The following is a 23,721-nucleotide window of genomic DNA, read 5'->3' as shown; positions in this document are numbered from 1 at the left end:
GGCAGGATCATCATAATTTTAACCAAGTTCACCCTCCCTAACAACGTAAGAGGCAAATGTGCCCATCTTAACATTAACTTACTACATTCTGCTACTACAGCCCTGAGGGTAACCTCTGCGATTCGCTCCACCTCCTGGTTTATTACCAAATCTAAGTATCTCATAGATTTTGACGTGCGACAATTATCGGCCCCCAGATTCCATACCATAATTACTGTTTTATCCAGATTAATATGGTAACCTGAAACCCTCCCAAAGCCCTCCACCAAACGCAATAATGCTGGGAAAGAGTCAACTAAATTTGAAGTGTAAACTAAGAGGTCATCAACAAATAAGGCAACTTACTTCACCCATCCTGTACTGCTAAAGGTAGAAAATCTTAAATCTTGCCTAATCCTTCTCGCAAATGGCTCTATATATAGATTGAATAACAAAGGGGAAAGGGTACAACTCTGTCTAGTACCTCTAATAATCTCAAATTAATCCGTAAGTCCCCCATTCACCAACACCCTCGCCTCTGGTGCCTGGTAAATCAACTGACTTGCTCGGCAAAATTTAGTACCCAAATGATACAGTTGAAGAACTAAGTTCAAGTAATTCCAGGAGACCCTATCAAACGTTTTCATAACATCCAAGGCTATACCTGCTAACGGTTCTTGATACGTAGTAGCTAAGTCGATAGCACCAATTAGATTAAATGTTTGCTCATACATAAACCTATTCTGTATAAAGCCTTTCTGATCTGGATGTATTAGTTCACCAATTACGCCACTCAGCCTGTTTGACAAAACCTTAGCATAAATCTTATAGTCAGTGTTAAGCAAGGATATTGGTCTATATGATTCACACCTCAGTGGAGATTTACCTGGTTTTAAAATAAGAGGGATAGTAGCTTCCTGCCATGAAACTGGTGGCAGAACGCCCTCCTCAAAGATCTCCGAAAACAATTGGACCATCTGAGGTATTATAGAGTCTCCTAATATCTGATAGATTTCAACGGTGATACCATCTGGTCCTGCCGCCTTCCCCATACTACTCTTTTTTTCAGAACTGCCCTTAACTCCCCTTCCATGATAGGTCCACTTAAATATGACTGCTTGTCCTGCGTAAGCTGGGGGAGGATGTCCATATCTAGCCAATTCTTCGTTGTCTCCAACTCACCTCCCCCATCCTCCCTACATAGAGAGGAAAAAAACTTTAGAAAGGCCTCTTCTATCTCATCAGATGTCGTCAATCTAACCCCCGAATAGCTATCCACAAGTTCATCTATATATTGCCCCGGACCTGATCTTTCTTAATTTTCCATGCCAGTAACTTCCCCATATTATCTCAATCTCAAACTATGTCTGCTTGTTTACCTCCCATCTCTTATCAATTTTAATTTGTATGGCCGACTCCAACCGCTGCCGCAAACCCCTTCTCTTGTTATTCAAGAACTCCTCATCACCCCCCTTCTGTAACTCCAAATCACACAACCGTATTTAGCTCTCAATACCCTACGAATGGTCCCCATACTGCCTTCCTTTATACCTAGCGACACTTATAATCCTTCCCCTCATTACTGCCTTATAAGTATCCCACACTACACCTATAGAAGCTGAATCATAATACATTCTAAAGAACTCCTCGGTGTCCTTCTGAAGCCGGGCTGTAATATCTTCTTCTAGCAACAGAGTTCTGTCGAGAGTCCACCTTCTTCTGCTCATCTCTTGAGGACAATACATTCTTAAAACCACTGCAGCATGATCGGACAAATGTGCAGGAGAATAAGTAATATCTTTTACTAGTGCACACACAGATCTATCTATTAAAAAATAATCTATTTGTGATGCATGGCCATACTTACTATTATGAAAAGAAAATTCCTGAAGCTCCCCTGCTCTCAACCTCCATAAGTCACATAATTGAAACTCATTCATCATTAAGATATTGTTGAGATTTTGGTGTACCCACTGACCTAGAACTGACTGATCTATCCAACGTATTATACAGGACCACATTAAAATCCCCAACCATAATAATCGGATCCATACAATCCAAGAGATTCGCAAAAACCCTCTGCAGAGGTTCTATAACATCACAATTAGGGCCATAAAACCCTACCAGTGTGAGTTTCCTTCCTCCTAATTGAAGGGTGACCAAAAGCCATCTACCTGTCTTATCCGTTTTTGTTCCTATCAATGACACATTTACCCGCCGCTTGACTAAAATCGCTACCCCCGTGTTAAAATTGTGATCTGTACAAACATAGGCCCTCATTACAACCCTGGCAGTCGGTGGTAAAGCTGCGGTAAAACCACCAATAGGCCGGTAGTCAAAAAAATGGAATTATGACCGTGGCGGAAACCGCCAACATAGACAGCCACTTCAACACTCCGACTGCCACGGCGGTAGAAACAAACAGCATGGCGGTCACCGCCAACAGAGAGGTGGAAGACAATGTACCGCCCACACCATTATGAGAGGCCAATCAGCCACCTTTTCCGGGGCGGATTCAACGCGAACAAAAACACAGTGGAAACAGGACTTGGAAGGGAAACCTCTCACCTTTACACACCCCACGAGGAACCAGGACGCCATGGAGCTGGAACTCCAAATTCTCCCAGCAATTGTCTTCCTCCTCCTCTACCAGGAGCACGACTGGCGGCGACGACCACAGTGAGTACTGCACCTACAACACAGGGGAGGGGGGAGGGAAAAGAGAGTGACACACCCGCAACACGCAGTACCCCCACCCTCACCCACAACAACAAACACACCAATACATGCTAAAACGTTAAATTTCCCACCCCCCCCCCTGGAAGAACAATCAAGAAAAATCCATTACTCAAAAATATATATACACTATTAACAAATATGTACACCAAGAATTCAAGTCCATGTCCTGCACCTATATAGTCTGTGGACCACTGGGCCCAAAATGCATGGGCGAGGCCCACACAAGATACCCGATCCAAACGGAGATCGCAGATCGAAATAAAACAGGCACCTCAGGGGGAAGGGAAAGGGGGGCACCTCAGCCAGATAAGTGCACAACGCCAGCTCCACGAGAGGGCTCCATGATCATTGATGTATCCTCGGGAGTGCAAAGCCACAGTCTCTCAAGTCTCTCCAGTGGGTGGTTTGCCCACTGCTTTATCCTGGGGAGTGCAAAGCCACAGTCTCAAGTCTATCCAGTGGGTGGTTTGCCCACTGCTTCATCCTGGGGAGTGCAAATCCACAGTCTCCCAAGTGGATAACAGTCTCCACTAGTTCTGGAAGGGGCTTTGTGCCCAGAGTGCTTCATCCTGTCAAGGACTGAGGTAGTGGATGCCTTTCTCCACTGGTTCTGGATGGGGCTTTGTGCCCAGAGTGCTTCACCCTGCCAAGGACTGAGGTAGTGGATGTGACACTCCACTGACGGTGGGGCAACATGGAAGCTGTCCAGGCCCCTGGAACTGACCACCAGCCTCGTACGAATGACCACTGGGGATGGCAGCCATGTCTGCGGTGGTGCCACTGGTACAGGATGTGGTGTGGCCGCTGGCGGCAGTCTCAGTAGCGGCGGTGCTTGCGGCGGTCATCTGCAGTGGTGCCACTGGTACAGGATGTGGTGTGGCCGCTGGAGGTGCTGGCGGCGAGCTCAGTAGCGGGGGTGCTTGCAGTGGTCATTGGGCAGCAGTGCTGGTGGGGGGGTTCACTGACCTCGGTGCTGCCGGCGGTGTCATGAGCGGCGGTGCTGGGGGGGGCGGGGGAGGGCTCACTGACCTCGGTGCTGGTGGGGGGCTCACTGATCTCTATGCTGGTGGCGGTGTCATGAGCGGCGTTGCTGGTGGGGGGCTCACTGACCTCGGTGCTGGTGGCGGTGTCATGAGCGGTGGTGCTGGTGGGTGGCTCACTGACCCCAGTGCTGGCAGTGGTGTCTTGAGCGGCGGTGCTGGTGGGGGGCTCACTGACCCCGGTGCTGGCGGTGGTGTCATGAGGTCTTGTCTGCCGTGCAGGTTGGCGGCGACTTACCTTTCTTTCTCAGGCCCTTCCCCACCTTGGATGGTGGCGCAGCTGTCTTGCCACTCCCAACTGTTGTGTTGGCTGAGCCCTTGGTGGCAGGTGTTTTGGCTTTCTCCCTCCGGGATGTGGGCAACTTCTTCTGTTTTGGAGGTGGTGGAATGTCCTTGGCCTCCACCCTTGGGACACTGGCAGGCCTGCTGCTTGGCGCACTCCAGAAGCCGGTAACTGCTGGCACCACTGTGCCCGGTGATGTGGCTGAGATGCTGGTTGGGACCTGGAAAGGCGGGCCCTAGGGGACGGAAGGGGGGGGGGGAGGTGAAGGGAAGAGGTCAAGGTTTGAGAGGAAAAGTTTTTTTAGACACACTGTGACGGGTAGATGGAGGGGGTTTGGGAGTGGAGGAAGAGGTAGTGGTTGTAGGAGGTGTTCGTTTGCTGACTTTGGGTGAAGGTGCATGGGCTGGAAGCTGTCGTGAGGTGGATGGCTGTTGGGTGGGTGTTTGACTGCGTTTGTGTACTTTGGGAGGAGGGCTCACAGACACACTGGTAGAGGACACAGGATGTGTGAATGTTAGTGGGGGTGGTGATTGCACATGAGCGGTGTGTGGTGATGGGCTTGCTGGTGATAGAGGTAGTGGCTGAGGATGTAGTGCATACAGGTGTGAGTGGAGACGTGACGAGGAGGGAGACGTGGAGGAGGGGGACACAGTGGAGGCAGTGGATGTTGGTATGTCTGCATGGGTATGATGCTTGTGTGAGTGCCTGTGGGATGTGTTGTGCTTATGTTTGCCAGAGCTACCCTTGTGTGTTGAGGTGTGTGCATGCTGGTCTGATGGTGTGCTTGGGATAGGCTGAGGTACAGGGGATTGGGTCTGGGTGGAGGAAGTTGGAGGGGGGAGGTTGACACAGGGACAATGGCTGCCATCAGTGCTGAGGCCAGAGTCGGAAATGCTCTCTGCTGGGCTGCCTGGCCAGAATGAATGCCCTCCAGGTATGCATTTGTCTGTTGCAACTGCCTGTCTACACCCTAGATGGCATTCAGAATGGTAGACTGCCCAACAGTGAGGGATCTCAGGAGGTTAATGGCCTCCTCACTGAGGGCAGCAGGGCTGACTGAGGCAAGGCCTGCGGTGCCTGGGGTGAAGGAGATGCCCACCCTCCTGGGCTCCAGGGTGAGCGGCCACAGGCACACGTTGAGGGGCTGCTGGGAGGGCGGTGCTGGTGGGGGGGTGGCGGCTGTACCTGTAGATGGGGGGGCACAGAGGGGCCCGCCACCGCAAGGGAGCTCCCATCGGAGTAGGAGTCGGTGTCGCTGGTCTCTGCTCCAGTCCCGGCCGTGGAGCTCGCCCTCCGTCCCACTGGTGAATTCTGACTCCGTAGTCTCACCCTACAGGGCCATGTGGGATGCAGCTCCCTCCTGCTCCGGTGGCACTGCTCCTCTGCCTGATGATGCTAATGCACACAAGAACAGGGAGACCGGAAAAAGGGGGGGAAAGAAAGTAGAAAGACATGTTCAGTGCATGCAATACTGCTACCGTTGGCGGACACTACAGACACAGCAGCCCTCTGCACTACGCCATGCACGTTGAGTTCCCTAATTGATCACAGGGACATGGGGTACTTGGCTTATGCCTGATTGCAGCACACATGGAAGTCACAGTAGCCTGCCTCACAAGGGATCCTTGCCTATAAGGCTCGCACTAGCCTAGGGGAACCCACAGCCCACCTCCCCCAACCAGACACCTCCAATGCGTGCATAGTCAGATGGATGTGACTGTACTCACCCTGTGATGCTCTCAAGCGCCCATCCAACTCTGGATACGCCACTGCCAGGATCCGGAACATCAGCAGGGTCATGGTGCGATGGGCCCCCTCCCACGTTGGGGGGCCATCCCCAGCTGGGCCTCCGCCGTCTTCTTGCTCCAGCGGCGAATGTCCTCCCATCTTTTACGGCAGTGGGTGCTCTGTCTGTGGTGGACCCCCAGGGCCCGGACGTCCTTGACGATGGCACGCCAAATATCCTTCTTCTGGTGTGCGCTGACCTACAGGAATAGTACAGGGGAAAAGGTAAAACATTAACCTTCCGGACCGTCACAGTCATTGTCCCACGTTCCTACCCTTGCCCTGACGCACATACACTCACCATGGTATCTTGCACGCCTCATTCCCCTCCGGCCATCCACACCACTCCAAACAGGCATTGCCCATACAGCATGCTCACAGTGTACTCACCCGTTTGTCTGGAGGAACGTAGAGTAGCGTGTACTGGGGGAGGACTCCATCCACTAGTTTCTCCAACTCCTCCGAAGTGAAGGAAGGGGCCCTTTCCCCAGATACATGAGCCATTGTCGCTTCCAGACTGAGGTCACAGCAGCACTTGCAGTGTAGGTCTTCTCCTGTCGAAGATCAGCTATCAAGTGAGTCAACAGAGAGAAAATGGCAGTCACGTCCACGGCGGTGCGTACCGTCACCGCCGGCGTACATCGTCATTGGCTCCTGGGAACCATAGGGTCCAATGTTTACCAAATCAGGATAACGCCGCTGTCTTCGACCGCCTACCGCGATGGTGTAGAACGCAGGCGCAGTTACCTCATATCCCCTCTTCCCACATTACAGGTGAGGCAGCCGCCATTTCAGGGGGCCACATGGCATTAATTTGAAATGCATCACACATATCTAGGCCTTGCATACACACTAAGACAGGCACATAGCGGATTGACAAATGTGTGCAATAAAGTTTTTTTTTTTTTTTTTTTAGTACCGCAGTGTTGGCTGACCCTCTGATCAGTGTTTTCATTCATAGAGCACGTCCGCTGGGGCAGGTGAGGAGATGGCAGCATCCTCCGGTGTACAGACCGCTGGTGGACCTGTCGACAATGGAAGAGCGACATGTAATAGTCCCCTACAGACTTGATCGTGCCACAATCCAGGAACTGTGTGCCCAGTTGGAGCCAGACCTGATGTCAGCTATCCTCCATCCCACAGGGATACCCTCTCCAGTACAGGTCCTGTCAGTACTCCCATTTCCTGGCAAGTGGGTCTTTTCAAACTACAGTGGCCATAGCATCCGGGATGTCCCAGCCTATGTTCTCAAACGTGTTGTCCAGAGTGTTGTCTGCCCTGCTGAAACACATGCGCAGCTACATCGTTTTCCCTCAGGTGGAGGACTTGCCAATAGTGAAAGGTGACTTCTATGCCCTGGAACATATCCCCAACATCATAGGTGCCATTGATGGGACACATGTGGCCTTGGTACCCCCCGCAGGAGTGAACAGGTGTACAGAAACCAGAAGAATTACCATTCTACGAATGTGCAAATGGTGTGTTTGGCCGACCAGTACATCTCCCATGTGAATGCCAAATTTCCTGGATCAGTGCATGACGCTTACATTCTGAGGAATAGCAGCATCCCTTATGTGATGGGGCAACTCCAGAGGCACCGTGTGTGGCTAATAGGTGAGGACAAGGACCATATACCCTGTGAATAGTTGTCTGGGGTTGTCCCTTAGGGTTAGTGTGTGTCTAACAGTTTTCCCTCGACATTTGCAGGTGACTCTGGTTACCCCAACCTGTCATGGCTACTGACCCCAGTGAGGAATCCCAGGACAAGAGCAGAGGAACGCTACAATGAGGGACATGGGCGAACTAGGAGGCTTATAGAGAGGACCTTCGGCCTTCTGAAGGCCAGGTTCCGGTGCCTCCATATGACATGTGGTTCCCTATACTACTCACCAAAGAAGGTATGCAAGATCATCGTGGCCTGCTGTATGCTGCACAACTTGGCTTTGCGACGACAGGTGCCTTTTCTGCAGGAGGATGGTCCAGAAGGAGGTCTTGTGGCAGCTGTGGAGCCTGTGGACAGTGAAGAAGAGGAGGCAGAAGAAGAAGACATAGACAACAGAAACACCGTGATCCAGCAATACTTCCAGTGAGACACAGGTAAGAAGACATCACTGGCTCCTACATCTGATAAAATAGTTCTACTTCTCATCTGTCTGTCACTTTCAACCTGTGTATGGACCCTGATTTGTCACTTTCCCTTTCGATTTCACAGATGTGGGCCCCACTTTGGGACCTCTGCTATGCTACCTATGTCACACAGCTCTAGACCATGAGGTATGTTGACAATACAATGGACATTGCTATTTTCCTCAGTTATTGCAAATACACATTAGTGAAAGCACAGACTGACTCCAGATTGTTTTGTGATTCAAGGGTGTTTATATAAGTGCAAAATAGTGGAGGGGTTGTAAAATGGTCAGGGGTGATGGTGGTGGAATGTCCATGGCAGAGTCCAGTCTATTTGTCTCACAGGTGCATTGTCCAAAGGGGCATAGGAAGTGGAGCTGGGGCAGTTTAAGGATGGACAGGGTGACAAAGTGGGACAGAAGGATGACATTCAGGGTGGTCTCATTTCTTATCGGGGTCTTGGCATTGTTCTCTGTCTTTGTCCTGGATCTCAGGGACCGCTTGCGGGGTGGTTCTCCATCTGCAGGGGGTGGGGTGCTGGTGTTGTGGTCCTGTGGCAGGGCCACCTGTCCACTAGCGCCGGTGGAGGTGGTGGGCATTTCATCATCAAGGCTAGTGTCAGGGGCCCCTTGTTTTGCCACAGTGTCCCTCCTGGTGTTCACGAGGTCCTTCAGCACCCCTACAATGGTGCCCAGGGTGGTGTTGATGGATTTGAGTTCCTCCCTGAAGCCCAAATACTGTTCCTCCTGCAGCCGCTGGGTCTCCTGAAACTTGGCCAGTACCGTTGCCATAGTCTCCTGGGAATGATGAAAGGCTCCCATGATGTTGGAGAGGGCCTCGTGTAGAGTGGGTTCCCTGGGCCTGTCCTCCGCCTATCGCACAGCAGACCTCCCAGTTCTCCGGTTTTCCTGGGCCTCTGTCCTCTGAACCGTGTGCCCACTGCCACTGCCCCAAGGTCTCTGCTGTTCTTGGTGTGGTGGGTTAGCCTGGGTTCCCTGTAGTGGTGGACACACTGCTGCTTGACGTGTCCTGGGGACAGAGGTATGGGTCCGGTGGGTGAGTGCTGTGCTGGTGTTTCCTGAGGGGGGGAGGCTCTGTGGTGGCCTGTGACTGTGTGAGGGGAATGACTGTTCCAAGTTCCCAGATGGGCCGGGCTGGTACTCTAGATCCAGTTGGACAGACCTGCTGTCATCACTGTGGGCCTTTTCTGTGGGGGGGGAGTGGACATGTATGGAACCTCCTGTCCGGTGATGTTGGGTAGGGGTCCTGCTGGGGTGTAAAAGCATGATCATTGCAGCTGTGTGTGCCATGGTGTGCAATGGGTGGGTGACCGTGTACCCCAGTGCTTTCCTTCTTGTGTAGGACCTTGTGTGGTAATTGTTTAGGGGTCTGTGTGGGTATGTGTAGTGGACATGCATTGGTGATGGGTGTCCATGCTTTGTTGTTGCATGCAGGGCTTGGTGTTGGGATGTGTGGTTTGTGATAGTGGGACATATGTGAGGAGTTGGAGTGATGGGGATGAGGGCGAGGGTGGGGGTATGTGATAGCATGCAGGTAGGGTGGGGGATGAAGTAGTTAAAACTTTGACTTACCAGAGTCCATTCCTCCTGCTACTCCTGCGAGGCCCTCAGGATGCAGTATAGCCAAGACCTGCTCCTCCCATGTTGTTAGTTGTGGGGGAGAAGTTGGAGGTCCGCCGCCAGTCCTCTGAACCGCTATGTGGTGTCTTGAAATCACGGAACGCACCTTCCCCCATAGGTCGTTCCACCTCTTCCTGATGTCGTCCCGTGTTCTTGGGTGCTGTCCCACTGCGTTGGCCCTGTCCACTATTCTGCGCCATAGCTCCATCTTCCTAGCTATGGAGGTGTGCTGCACCTGTGATCCAAATAGCTGTGGCTCTGCCCAAATGATTTCCTCCACCATGACCATGAGCTCCTCCTCAAATCCTGGGGTGTCTTTGCGGTGCCATGGGGTGTTGTGGGTGATGTGTGAGGTGGTGTGTGTTGTGCTGTGTGGGGTGATGTTCAGGGGGGTGTGGTGTTTTGTGCGTGGAAGGTATGAGTGATGGTGTTGTGTGCCTCTGTATGCTGGTGTGGTCTTTGCTTTGCTGTCTCTGCTTCTCACAAATGTTTGGTTGTAAGGGTTTGTGGGTAATGTGGGTGTATGTTTTATATTGTAGTGGGTGTGCAGGAGTGGTGTGTGTATGTGTATCAGGTGTGTGTTTTTCGATTTGTCCAATGTGGTTGTGTTTTGTAAATGTGTGTGTATTTTGAGCACAGCGGTGTGTACCGCCAATGGAATACCGCGGTTGAAAGACCGCCGCGTGGATTTGTGGGTCGTGATAGTGTGGGCGTATTCCTGTTGGCGTGACGGTGGAGGTTTTGTTATTGCCAGTTTATCACTGACCTTTGGTGTGGCGGACTTGTGTGGGTGTCTAGATTTTGGCAGTTTCTAAGCTGTGGGTCCTAATAGCTGTGGCCGGATTCTGCAGCCACGGCGGTGTGTTGGCAGTCTTCTGCACGGCGGTAAGCGGGATTTACCGCCAATGTTGTAATGAGGGCCATAGTGCTGAATCCATTTGTGACCAGAAAACAAACCAAACATCTCCTCTTTAGTTAAGTGCGTCTCTTGCAAAACTATTGTGTGCTGGACATTCTCTAAGTAACAAAATTTTTCTTGCCCTAGCCTTCACCCTTACACCGTTCACATTCCAAGACATTATTTGCAATAAACCCTCCCCCTGACTCTCTAAGACCCTATACATTCGTGCGTAAGTGGCCTAGGGTGCATAAGGACATTTTATAGCTTCCTCCCAACCAACCCACCTTCAGTGCAAACCCCATCCCCCTAACCCCCCTTTACAACCCCTCCCTTACCCTCCCTCCTCCCAACCCAGGGGAACACCCCATCCTACTGGTCTCATTTAGAGCCCCTTTGAGCTCCCCGGCATAACCTGCGCAGTGTTCATGAGCTAAGGCTGGGTCTCTGAACCTAAGTTGGAGTAACATGACGGGTGGCAGACTCGCCGCGCGCTGAGCGTCCTACTGAGCTCCCCGAAGGACGTCGAGTGCAGTGTTTTGCCTTCTGGTGAAGGTGCGTCAGTAGAGGGGCCTTACCTGCAGGCCTGTGTGTGGGGGCTCCAGTCCCACGAAGATTCACGGTGGCTCCTCGGCGGGAACCGTGGGTTGGACCTGTGCCGCCCTGGAGCTCAGGAGGAGCCAGCAGGCAGCTACGCGTGTTCCACTCCGGAGGATCGCAGGAAGAGTCAGCACCAGTCGCTGCCGCAGAAGATTTTGGTTAATTTCCAGACTTATCAGTTGGTAGAAATAATATTGGCGAAGGCATTGGGACTGGGTCCCCTGAAATTTGAGGAGTTTTAATTTGAGATTAGGTCGGATTTATCTAGCGTAACGCTAAAAAGGCAGTGGGAGCTGGGAGAAGGATTGGAAGAATTTAAAAAGATGGGTGCAGTAGCCCAATTTAAGTTCCCAGCAACCCTGCGTGTAATGTATAATAATAGAATGTTTACCTTTTGTAGCTCAACATTTTACCTCTCATTGAATGTTACAGAGAACAACAATCAGTATGACCTCTCACCTACTTAATGGCTCTGCTGTACATTGACACAGGCAGATCAGCTAAGTACCCCCAAACTGGTCCACCAGTGTCAGATTAAAGCTTTACATACTGGAAGACGTGGTTGTAAAACCGCTATAGGCAAATCTGCTAAGTTCCTTCCACAAACACGAGGGCAAGATCCCTGGACTGATGGGCCAGGTAGCAAAACCATCACCGCTAGATCTGCAAAGCCCAACCCTGAAGACAGTCTGCCAATGTGATGGAATGGTCCACAGCATGAGTGGCCTAAACAAACTGTCAGATCCAACGAGTTCCCCTCCACACTGGTCCATACACATAGGGGCAAGCTGCATGGACTGAATACCCCAACAGGAATACCATCTCCCGTAAATCACCAAGTTCCTCCTTTCCCTATCCATCAAGTGAGAGGGGAAGCTCTACAGATTGAAAATGAAACTGCCACTGGTAGATTTTCCAAGCTCCACCCCACTTTGGCCCCCCAACAGGGCAAGCTGCACAGACTGGTAGGCTCATGGGTGAAGTGACCAGACACCCTGGATTTCCCTGGAGGGTCATGTTTTTCATGGCCTCCCAGTGTTCCTAACACATGTTTTGGTTTTGGGGAGAGGGTCGGGTGAGCATACACATTAGATCGAAAACTGAGTGCCGGTTTACATTTCCTTTGGCTATCGCCAATTATGCTACAGTTGTTTAACACTTCCCTATTATTCTGCAGCGTTTCAATCAAACAGCACAGTACAATCTAAAGAGGGCCAAATAGGCATCTGGGGAAACCCTCAGCTGATTTTCAAGGCAAAAGCCTTCCTCTGAGCTGCCTCACAGCATGCAGAGAAGAAGATGGATTATTTATGAAAATGTGCATTATTTTTGTTAGAATTAAATTTGTGCCAACATCTCTTACAATTCAATGTCAAGTTTTTAAAAGACGCAGTGTCCATGTTTTCATTTTAGTGCTGCCTGCCAGGAGAATATTTTTTTTTTTAGCGAACACTTCACATCTTTCCTCTGCCTTCAATTTTGGAAAATTTGAGGCAATGTAGCAAATGTTCCTGTTTTTAGAGAGGGTCCACTGAACTCCTGGTATAGCAAGTTTGCATGTGTTTCAGTGTTGAATTTGTTTGTAGCTTCCAACACAAAGCAATTTAATTAATATGCATGATACTGTGCATCACTGGCAGATAATCTAAACTCCTCCCGCCTGTATCCATCAACGCCAGAGCAAGCTGCATGCACTGAAGGGTTCAGGGGTGAAAATGCTGTATGCTGATCGGACATGCTGTCTCCCTCACAGGACCAATAAAGACAGAGCAAACACTATGGACTGAAGGTCAAGAGGGTGAATCCAGCAGTGATAAACCTGCCAAGCTTCCCTGCTCCATCAAAGTAAGGCCAGACTCCACGGGCTGAAGAGCCTGGTACCAAAACTGGCCCCAGGGACGCAGCCTGAGGTGCATGGAGTCGGCAGGTGAGAACAAATCTCTGGCACCCAAAGGCCCCCGATGGAAGCACCCTGCGGACAATGAGGCCCTCTGAAGACCACAGACAGGGGAGAGCCTTGCTGGGGCACCGACTGAGCCGGAGAGATGACCACTGCAGCTGCGGCCCTATTCTTTCATGAGCTGCATGGCGGGAGCAAACCCGGAGCCACAGCAGGCAGCATGGTGGCTGCTGCAAGGCTCCCATAGGGGCCAGCTGTCCGAAGCCTGGAGCGTGGGAGATCCCGGAGGTTCTCTTGGGGCTGCCGATGGTAGAGGACTGAAGTGGGGCAGACTAGGGGGCGGCTAGGGCACCTATGGCGCCACAGTTTGAGCCCCTGAGATGGGTGGAATTCCCTTCCAGCTTCACAGCCGTATAGGTGGGGGCTCGGAAACAGCGTGTGCATTGGTGCTGAGGCCCCGCATAGACACCCCACCCCCCCTCAAATAGGCACCCTACAAAGACTCTTCCTCCATTTCCCCAGATGCATAATGGCTGTAAACGATACAAATTGCAGCCAGTCTTCCCCCCCCTGGATCGGTAGGCCAACTTGCCCAGGGCCTCCCCCCCCTACTTGGAGCTCCAGAGTCAAAAGCTCCTGCCATCCGAGTGACAATGGAACATCCCAGACTCTGTAGACAGAGACGGAGCAATCAACGCCACCAGAGAACAGTGGTGGGGTGCTGGGGGCAGGCGAGGGTGCTCTTGTCAGGGGTTTGATAGCCAAGCCAATCTGTGAGGGTTGCAGAGCCCATCAGGCCTTCACTCAGTACGAGATGCACGCTTTTACTGGGACCTGCAGTGACATGCCCAACCTCAGCTTTGGACACCCAACGGAGGCGGGACCTGGGACCAGATCTGGCCCAAGTCACTCAGTGGGTTCGCCAGGAGACCAGTGATTACAAGCCTCTTGACCATGGGAGGGACCCCCATAGCAACAATGGTGCAACCTAAAGTGGAAAAACCCTGCCTACAGGAGGACAAATCCCCACAGGTGGTGGCACCCAAGACACAGGACCTGGGGGCACACAACTATCATACTAGCGACTATCCAGGATACAAAAATCAGCCCTGGAACACAAAATTGAGACAGAGGTTTAAGACGTAATAATGCTAAGGGCAGACCAAAGAAAGCTCACTGAGAGAGTAACGGAAGCGGAATCTGTGCTGGCGCAGGCACAGCTGGACCTCCTCAACCATACTGCCTGCATCGCCACCTTGGAAAAGAGATATGCACACTGTAGAATAAAATGGATGATGAGGAGGGACGCTTCCGAGCAATAGTTTTCACCTTGTGGGCCTATCATGGGGGATAGAGGGCCCCAGCATGAAGCTTTACCTGGAGAAATTGCTCAAGCCAGTGGTCCTGGAGTGGAAAATATCTCTGCGGTTTTCGGTATAATATGCACATTGAGTCCTGGGCAGACCACTGCATCTTATAGTACCGAGACTCCTAAACTTGTGAGACAGGGACGCAATCCTACAAGGAGCATGGGTACATTGTTCATGGAGAGCAGAAAGGAGTGTAGTCCACATTACCTGGACTACACCTCAGTGGTCCAGAAACAACGTGAAAAGTTCATCAGCATCAAATGACCTCTACATAAGCTGAACATAATGTATGCCCTACTATTCCTGGTGAAACTTGAAACAGAAAATAATTGAGACTGGAATCACCCACATTTTTTGAGACTGTGGAACTGTCTGGAATGGCATGGCTACCCTCTGCCTGTCGGAAGAGACACGCCTGATCGAGCGCTGACCGGTGCGCAAGAGACGTCGAAGGCCTCGGACATGCACCGCAGTGCCCCCCGCCTAAGATCAGGCCAAAATAGAAGGGATAAAGAACTGACAGACATACAAAGGGAATGCTCCCTGGACACTAATAACAGCGGGGAAGCCCTTCCGCAGAAAGAGGAGACCTTGGATGAGGACAACGGGCTACCAGGGGACAAGGAAGACAGTCAAGGAAAACACCCAGTCTCTCCCCAATGACAGCAGATGAAATCGTCTGACCTGGGATCCTGCAGGAGAAGACCAGCATACCAGAAAATAGATGGATGCCTTGAGGAATCTGACAAGCAAGGGAACATGGACTCATGACCATGGCACCCCACTGCTCTTGCGAAACCCACAGAGCATGACTGAGGCATCACAAGGTTGAATTGCATCAAGTTGGGGCGACAGACGTACTGTGAATTGGGGAGGTGACCAGTTCAGAGACGGCAGCACGCAAGGGTGGGTGGGATGGGAGTTGGGGATCAGTTCACCAGTGCATACATAACTCACTGCACAGAACTTAAATTGGAACCACACGGTATAGGGAACAGAAACAAAACATGATGACCCGTGCCTAGAAAATACTGAACTGGAGTGTCAACGGCTTCGGCATCAAAATGAAGAGGTGATGAATGCCTCAGTAGCTATGCAGCAGACAATATCTTCCTTCAAGAAATGCGTGTGAAAGGCACTAAAGGCAAAGAGCTAAAAAAAACAGGGAAGTATATGGTGGTGGGCCATGCAGGCTACACCACAGGCTCTAAAGGGCTAACGATCCTAATAAAGAAAGCAACACCAATTCATGTTAAGACATGGGCTGGGGACCTAGGCCAATACACAGCGGCAGTGGGCTAGTACATTGGTTCCCAACCTTTAGACTTCTGTGGACCCCAACTTTATGATTACTGGAACCTAGGAACCCCCACTGAGTCAATACTGAAAGCTGGAGACCTAATCTGTTAATATTATTTCATTTTCTAAGCAGTCGCGGACTCCCTGAGGAGGCTTCACGGACCCCCAGACCACAGGTTGGGAACCACTGGGCTAGCAGAAGTGGGAACAGGCGGCGCTGGTAAATGTATATACCCCACCGGGACTACAAATGAACATACTGGGCAAATTAAGCTGCCAGATGCCCTGATTAGCCTTAGTGGGGACTTTAACTTGGCATTAGCTTCGGACCTTGACCACTCTAAGACTAGGCAGGGAGTCCCACGCCTGGCAAAGTCGCACTCCTTTGCACAAGCACTGGGCTTGAGGTATATTTGGAGAACATTGTGTCATCTAGCCTATATAGGAGAAACAGGACGCCAGTTCAAATTACGTTTCAGTGAACACAAGTCAGCAATTAGGAAAGAACGTCTACAAGCACCTCTGGTGTACCATTGCATGGAAAAACAACATCAGGCAGGTGAATTAAAATGGATCATCCTAGAGAAAATTATTTCGAGACATGAAGACCAGGAGAAACTTAGAAAAAAGTGAAGTTTTCGGGATCTATATGTTTGACACAGTATACAAAGGTCTCAATGAACGTATTCCATGGGAGAACTCCTTTTTGTAATACAATGTGAGACATTCTAACTATAAGTTGTCTAGGTTATGTCTCCCTATTTCTTTATAATTATCTGATCGTAAGCATTTGCTTATCTATCGCTTATGCTGTGTCCCCTTTATGTCTTATAACATAGGCAAATGAAATATATTCTCTCTTACCCTCTTATGAGTTTGTATCACTTATGTAGTACAACAATATAGGTATACTTTATACCATCTCTTTCATACCTATTTATGGGTCTGTACCCATGACTTAATATAATGGTGCGGTTGTAGCAATTTCACACTGGTAAGGGTGAGATTATAAATCAGTAATTTTATAAAGTTTTCTTTTATTCCTTATCAATTTTCTTTATTTTTTTGTACATGTTGAGGGGAAGCATTCCATTGAGGACTCTTGGAAGATAATGGCCTTTCATATATTTTCATGATACACTCTAAGATGGCGCCCATCTTCTCACCTTAGACTATGGCTTTAAACACCCTAGTCCTCTGTCTATGTTTACCGACCCGCCTATGCATTCAAATCTGGGAGAGGGCGGCGTGGCTTTTGAATTAGGCAGCACCAGGAGCCCCGCTCTAGTCAATACCGCGTCCTCCCTAGAAAGAGTTGTTTGTTTACGCGTACGCCCGCACAGCTTCTCACTACACCCTGATTTCATTATTTCACTATAGAGGGTGAGTCGATACAACAGGAGCTCTCTTGCTGCATGCTCGTTAAAGCGACTTGAATAGACTCGGCCGGAGCATCCTTTTGGGAAACTGTTGTCTTCTCACTTCCTTTCCAGTGAATATCATATCAGGTAGGACATGAAACATCTGTGTATTGTTTTTTATCTCCCATATTTGACGGTATTTGCTAAAGGAGATGCCCCATCATTTGGGATGTAATGCATACCGTGTCATAGTAGATATAGTTTTCTCTAGGAAGGTTATACACTTAGTTTTGTGTTGTCTCACTACAGATGCCGTTCACAGCGCCATCAAGATCGGGCTAATAGTGACCCTATCCTCTATGTGACATTATGACATTGCCGGCATAAATCTAGGTATTGTTTATGTGCTCATGATATTTATTTTATTGAGCACTTTGGGTGAATAGCGAGAAAGTTACCTGTGATGCAGTAGTCTTGTGGGATGAAGCACTATCATTGGCATGCCCCGTTCTTTTATCTGTGTTCATTTCCTTAATTTATGTTTATTCTATAGTGACATTTTGGACTTGAGTGGTTCTTGCACTTCGAATTTCAAACACGGGCATTATGTTTTGCATCTGTCTCTACTTATTTTTTTGTCTGGTTTGTTCAGTCTTTTTTTAATTGTTGCTTGTGTGTTATGTCTGTTATTTGTGGAGCATAAGGGGTTTGAGTTCTCAAGATTACAGACACATGTTTTCCATTTTTATAGGAGGATGTTATGCCATTTATTGCTCCCTGGAATTGTATTTTAATATACTAATGTCAGTGCCCTGAAGAAGGTGGGCGACCTTTGTTTGGTCATCAGTCACCGAAATGTACGTCGGCACCGTATAAAACAATTGAGATAATTGTTATGGCCAACAGGGAAATTACTTGGTAATTCAAGACCAATCAATTCATCCTCATCGAAAGAGACTAAAGATCCCAAAGATTAAGCAGGACCTTCAAAGTTTGATAACTACTGGTACATATATATTGGACATTGTGGACCCTTTATGTTGGGCCTTTTACAATTATGATATCATGAAATTGGTGGATAACCATAGAGTTATGTAATTATTGTATTAGATGAAATATCCTATTAGGCATGATTGCACATTATATTTTATAGTCCTTCTTTGACTATTTACGTATTGGTTTCAAGACATCTATTTCAAACTTCATCTTCTTTTTAAATTGTGTGAATGGAGAGGTGTGACTGAGTTTTTCTAGTATTTTATAACTTGTTTTTTCGAGGGTGCTCATTTTGTATTAATTTCACTATAGTGTCATATGTATATATATCAGGTTGAAGTATTGCTTTATAATATAATTGTAATGATGTTTACAATGAAATACATTTTGCACTGTATCTGTTTATATACATGTTTCTTTACTCTTTTTGGGTTTGTGCCCAGTTTTCTTTGAGACCTCTTCTCCTTAGGGACCCTTGGGATTCCGCATCGGTACCCATGGCGTCCTTGGGACAGTTAATTTTCTTATTTGGTTATATTTGGAGAACACTGCATGCACAGCACTGGTGGTATTCCTATGACTCCGGGACGTACAAAACTCACTCCTGCATCGATTATTTCTTTACACCGCAGACAACCTACACAAATTCATGGAGGCAGAATACATGGCACAGGGGATCTCAGATCACTCTCCTCTCAGCATACACCTATATATCCTGCAGGCTAGAAGACTGGAGGATGGAGAATGGTGACATGGCACCTTGCCAACCCAAAAGTGGTACAGTGTCTGTGAGAGGTCATCAAACTCTACTTCATAGAGAACATAAACACAGTGAGGGAGGCATCTATGCCCTGGGGAGCCTATAAAGGCATGATAAGTAGAGTGATAATATAAGGGGAGGTGGGAGAGATGCAGAAAATGGCAGCACAACGGAATAAACTTGAGGGAGAGATCCTAGAGCTAGAGAGGGGCTACCTCCTGCAGCCCTCAATGGCACACAAAACTTGCTTGAGACTGAAACAGGAGGAGCTGCAAACACTGAAGCCATGAGGGAATTTATTCACACATGCCTGGGCAGGAAGCTAGTGAGCAATGAGATGCGTTCACTAGAGGAGGACCGAAAACAGGAGATCAAACAAGCCCTCACACAACAACAATTGTGGAAAACCCCTGTCCCCCAATGTATTCCCTGTTAATTTTCTCAAATGAATATTCAGTGAGATAGTGGCATTGCTACATGAAATGTTCACAGAGGGCCATTGGAGAGGCATGTTCCCTGATGGCATTGAAATGGCAACACAGTATCCATACCCAAGACAGGGAAGCTGAGAGGAGAGAATGCTGGAAATCATACCCACAGATCTTGCTTCTCAATGCAGATACAAACATTCTAGCAAACGTCTTGGTGAATAGTGCCCCAGAACTTGATACTGGATCTGGTTCATCCACATCCAGATCAGAATGGCTTCATGCCCCACAAAACTCAACCTGCGCTGCCTGTACAACAACATAGTATGGCGAGAGGTCTGAGAGTGCAGCTGGCCATTGCCTCCCTTGATGCAAACAGAGCATTCAACTCCATAGAATGGCTCTTCCTATTTGAGATCCTCAAGAAAATATGTTATACAGCTACTACACACAAACCCGAGAGGCCACGTGAAGGTAAACGCGATCGTATCTTGGGAATTCCCGATACGATGGGTACAATGTTGTGGACTCTCATTGTAGGAACGAGAATGCTGGATTTTGGGCAACAGCACCACCCCTCATCGGGGACTGAGTCTGATCCCACACCATATGATAGCTGTGGGCCTAACATTTTCAGTGATTTGTGGCAGCCTATAGCATGACAATCTAAGACTCTTCAAGGAAGTCGTGGTGGAACAGCTCTTACCCCTTTCTCTCAGTTATACAAGTCTCATGCATGCAAGGAGAAACAGAAATAGGATTTGGTTCAATACATTTTTAAGGAACTGCATCCTATCTAGTAAGGCATTAATTGCAATTATTAGGATAATGAAACACAACACCATTATTGTAGTGACTAGAAGATTGAAACAGAAGAAAAGTCCCACCGTACTGTCACAGTAATGAATCTAAAATCCCGTCTTCTACTACTAAGATTCTACATGAGAACAATAGCCCCCAGTTAGCCCCGATCTGCCCATCTAGTCCCTGGAAGGAAACCCAATCCCAATACCTGTTCTGTAGGTAGAGAAGAGGTCTGTTGGTCTACTGGGAGTCCTCCTGCATGAATGAATAGAAGACGCAGAGTTTCAGCAGAAACTGGAACAACAACTTGCAGCATGAGATGGCTGGCTGACTGGAATGTCCCATCTAAGGTGGTGGGGGAGTGTGGTGTTTTATAATGAAACATCTGATGTTCTTATAACTGCCCTGGCGTGACAACACATTTTTCTGTGTAGGGTAGACATCGTACTCTTTGTGCCTGCAATACCCAGTAAACTATTGTGTGCACAGGATAAAAAATTTGTGCACAAAAATGAAATAACAAATTGTACATGGAACAGCAACTGATTTAAAATAATGAAACATCTCCACTAAAATGAAGGTTTGCTAAAATAATAAGAGGAATAAAAAATTAAATGTAACTTGGTGAAAGGGCACGGGTCCTGGCCCAGGGCTAAAATAATGTGCCTGTGACCTGTGCCCTTTCACCTAGTTACATTTCATTTCACGACAACAAGATAGGGCTGCCCCCTATCGCCTATGCTATTCGTGCTGGCAGTGGAGGGACTAGCAGAATTGATAAGAGTGGATGCCCAGATCTGGGAATGAAGATGGGAACACACATGGGAGGAGCGGATTATGCTATATACGGGCAATATCCTATTATACCTTGCAGGACCAGAAAGGTCCTTGTCCTAGGGGGGCGAGGTCTTCCGAATATATGGGGAATACTCAGGATTAAATACAAACTGGGACAATTCCCTTCTCTTCCCAATGGGTGTCTGGACACAACCAAGCACATTGCCCATCTTCCTGAAGACCGTGGCAGACCACTTTAAATACCTGAGACAATGGATCTCCTACAGGTACAAAACACACTATATAGATAATTTAGCCCCACTACATATCAAATTAGACAAAAATATAAAACGGCTGTAAACTGTTGTTACTCCCCATAGTGGGCTGAGCAGCCCTTTTTACAATGATTACACTGCCCAGATTTGCATATAGACTACAGAACAGCCCCCATGCCATACCGCACATGTTTTTCCAAATGCTTACAGATTATTGCAGTCCCTGCTGTGGCAGGATGGACTGCTGCACATATCACTCACTAGGCTCCATGCTCGACATCCAAGAGTGGCAAAATGTTCCAAAATATTAGGAGGCGGCACAAGTTAGGGCCATATATATGAACACATTTTCCCATTGACACAGAATGGGAAAAACCCTTTGCTACATCTGGCCCTTAGTGTAGTAAACCCTTGGACGTACGCCCCCCATTTGACCTGGCATTCCAATTGGACCGATCTACGAAGGGTGAGAAGGGCGATCACCACACCCTCTACAGTGGTAAAATGATGAATGATGCACTGCAGGCGACAATCACAATAGTTGCCACTTGGCATAGATTACTAAGGGTGATGGGGTTGGGGAAAACAGTTGACAACGAAGGCCCCTTTATGGCGGAGGACAAAGCTGGGCCCAGTTAGTACCCTGTCTGGATTCAGGAAATGGGACTTGATAGGCCTCTCCACCCTAGAGGACATATGGGATGTAAACAGTATGGCACATTCGACCACTTGAGACAGGAACATAACATGGCTCCAAGACGGCTATTTAAGTACCTACAGTTCCATACATACTACACTTCCAAAGCTCTCCTGGACACTAGACCATGGAGGAGTCACCCCTGGAGAGACGGCTGCAGGACAGCCACATGACTGCCAAGGAAATATATCTAACTCATGGCACACTAATGGTGAACACCCAAGGAGACCTGAGCAAACTAAGTGGGTGCTGGCAGAGGGATTGGGAGACATAGAAGATGATAACTGGAGGGATGCCCTATTCCCCCGAGGGGTAGCAAGATAAGCTCACTTCCACTTAATACAACTCTGAATACTACACAGGATTTACTACGGCACAGCACTCTCACACAAAATACGACAGGCAGAACATGGTAAGTGCCTTTGCATGTGTGGCCAGCAGGGGTCCTTTCTTCACACGTTATGAGATGGCCCAATGCTTTTTTTGTTTTTTAAATAATTATTTTTGTTTTTCAAACTGTGAACGTCAAACAATGCAGAGGGTACTTACATGAGTTACATAGCATCATACATTGTTATGAAAGAACTTATTGTCCAGTCTTTCGTGTCCCTTTACTGGTCTTCTTGCTATGCAAACCTCCTAACACTCACCCTCCTCCACCCTAAACCCCCTCCCCCAGCTCCTCTCACTCTACCTGTCCCCCCCCTCCCTCGCGCTTTCCCGCCGCGACCTCCTGCACGCCCCCGCCCCCCAGCTCCCATTCGCCCCCAGCTGACCCCTCCCCCCCCCCTCCTACCTCTTATGGCGGCCGCTGCGCGACTGCGCAGCGGGCGCGTGCAGCGGGCACGCCGCAGGCGCGCCAGAGGCAAGCCCGTCTGCGCCCGTCCGCGCCTGGCCCGCGCCCAGCGCCACGACCCCTGGTCCCCAGCTCCCCCAAGCCCCGCTGATCCGCTACGACCCCACCACCCTCCACGCCCTCAACCCAGGGCGCTCCAAAACCTGCTTCCTAGCTCACCCCAAACGCACCCATGGACCCTTCGCCTGCAACTCCTGCAAACGCATCTTCCACCACGCAACTACCACGACCACAAGCCCACGCGCCATCAACCACCTCAAGTGCATCCTGGTCAACGCTCGTTCCGTCCACAAGCACGCCGTTGAACTTTGGGACCTCCTGGACTCCACAGCCCCGGACGTCGCCTTCATCACGGAGACATGGATGAACGCCTCCTCTGCTCCAGACATCGCTACCGCCATCCCCGAAGGCTACAAGATCTCCAGAAAAGACCGCACCAACCAAGTAGGAGGAGGTGTCGCCATCATCTTCAAAGACTCCATCAGCGTCACCACCTCCACCGAAGACCCCCCCCTCGCCGCTGAACACCTGCATTTTCAGATTCGCACCGACCCAAGGACCACCCTCAGAGGATCCCTCGTCTACCGTCCTCCCGGACCTCGCGCCTCTTTCAGCGACGCCATCGCCGACTTCATCTCCCCGCACGCCCTCGCCTCACCGGACTACATCCTCCTAGGCGACCTCAACTTCCATCTGGAACAAAACAACGACCCCAACACCACCACCCTGCTCGACAACCTCGCCAACCTCGGCCTCAAACAACTGGTGAACACCGCCACCCACATCGCCGGACACACGCTCGACCCTATCTTCTCCGCCAGCAAACACGTCTTCTTCAGCCACACCTCTGCCCTACACTGGACCGACCACAGCTGCGTCCACTTCACATTCCGACGCGAGACCTCCCACCTCCGCACTCAACCCATCCCTCGTCGACAGTGGAACAAGATCCCTGAAGAGCAACTCTTCTCCGCTCTCGCCGCCAACCAACCCACCCTCACCACCGACCCCAACGACGCAGCTCTCAACCTCACAAACTGGATCTCCAACTGCGCTGACAACCTTGCTCCCCTCAAACGCACGCATCGACAGACCAACACCAAAAAA

At 49.5% G+C, this 23,721-nt stretch overlaps 1 long non-coding RNA gene across 3 annotated transcripts in view; it reads left to right on the top strand.

Annotated features, from left to right (window-relative positions):
* Window positions 1-23,721, top strand: part of LOC138286784 (uncharacterized) — a 91,080-nt gene that overhangs the window by 31,376 nt on the left and 35,983 nt on the right. The window contains exon 2 of one of the 3 annotated variants that reach the window (XR_011202064.1): window positions 17,041-17,168. The exons of 1 other annotated variant lie outside the window; for it this stretch is intronic. This is a non-coding gene — a long non-coding RNA (uncharacterized lncRNA). Of the gene's footprint in view, window positions 1-16,908; window positions 17,169-23,721 lie in introns of those variants that run through there. One more of the 3 variants, XR_011202063.1, reaches the window with a different exon arrangement.

The sequence above is a fragment of the Pleurodeles waltl genome, chromosome 3_2 (genome assembly GCF_031143425.1).
Source record: "Pleurodeles waltl isolate 20211129_DDA chromosome 3_2, aPleWal1.hap1.20221129, whole genome shotgun sequence".
NCBI classification, from domain to species: Eukaryota; Metazoa; Chordata; class Amphibia; order Caudata; family Salamandridae; genus Pleurodeles; species Pleurodeles waltl.
This window is presented reverse-complemented; position numbering and strand designations above follow the sequence as displayed.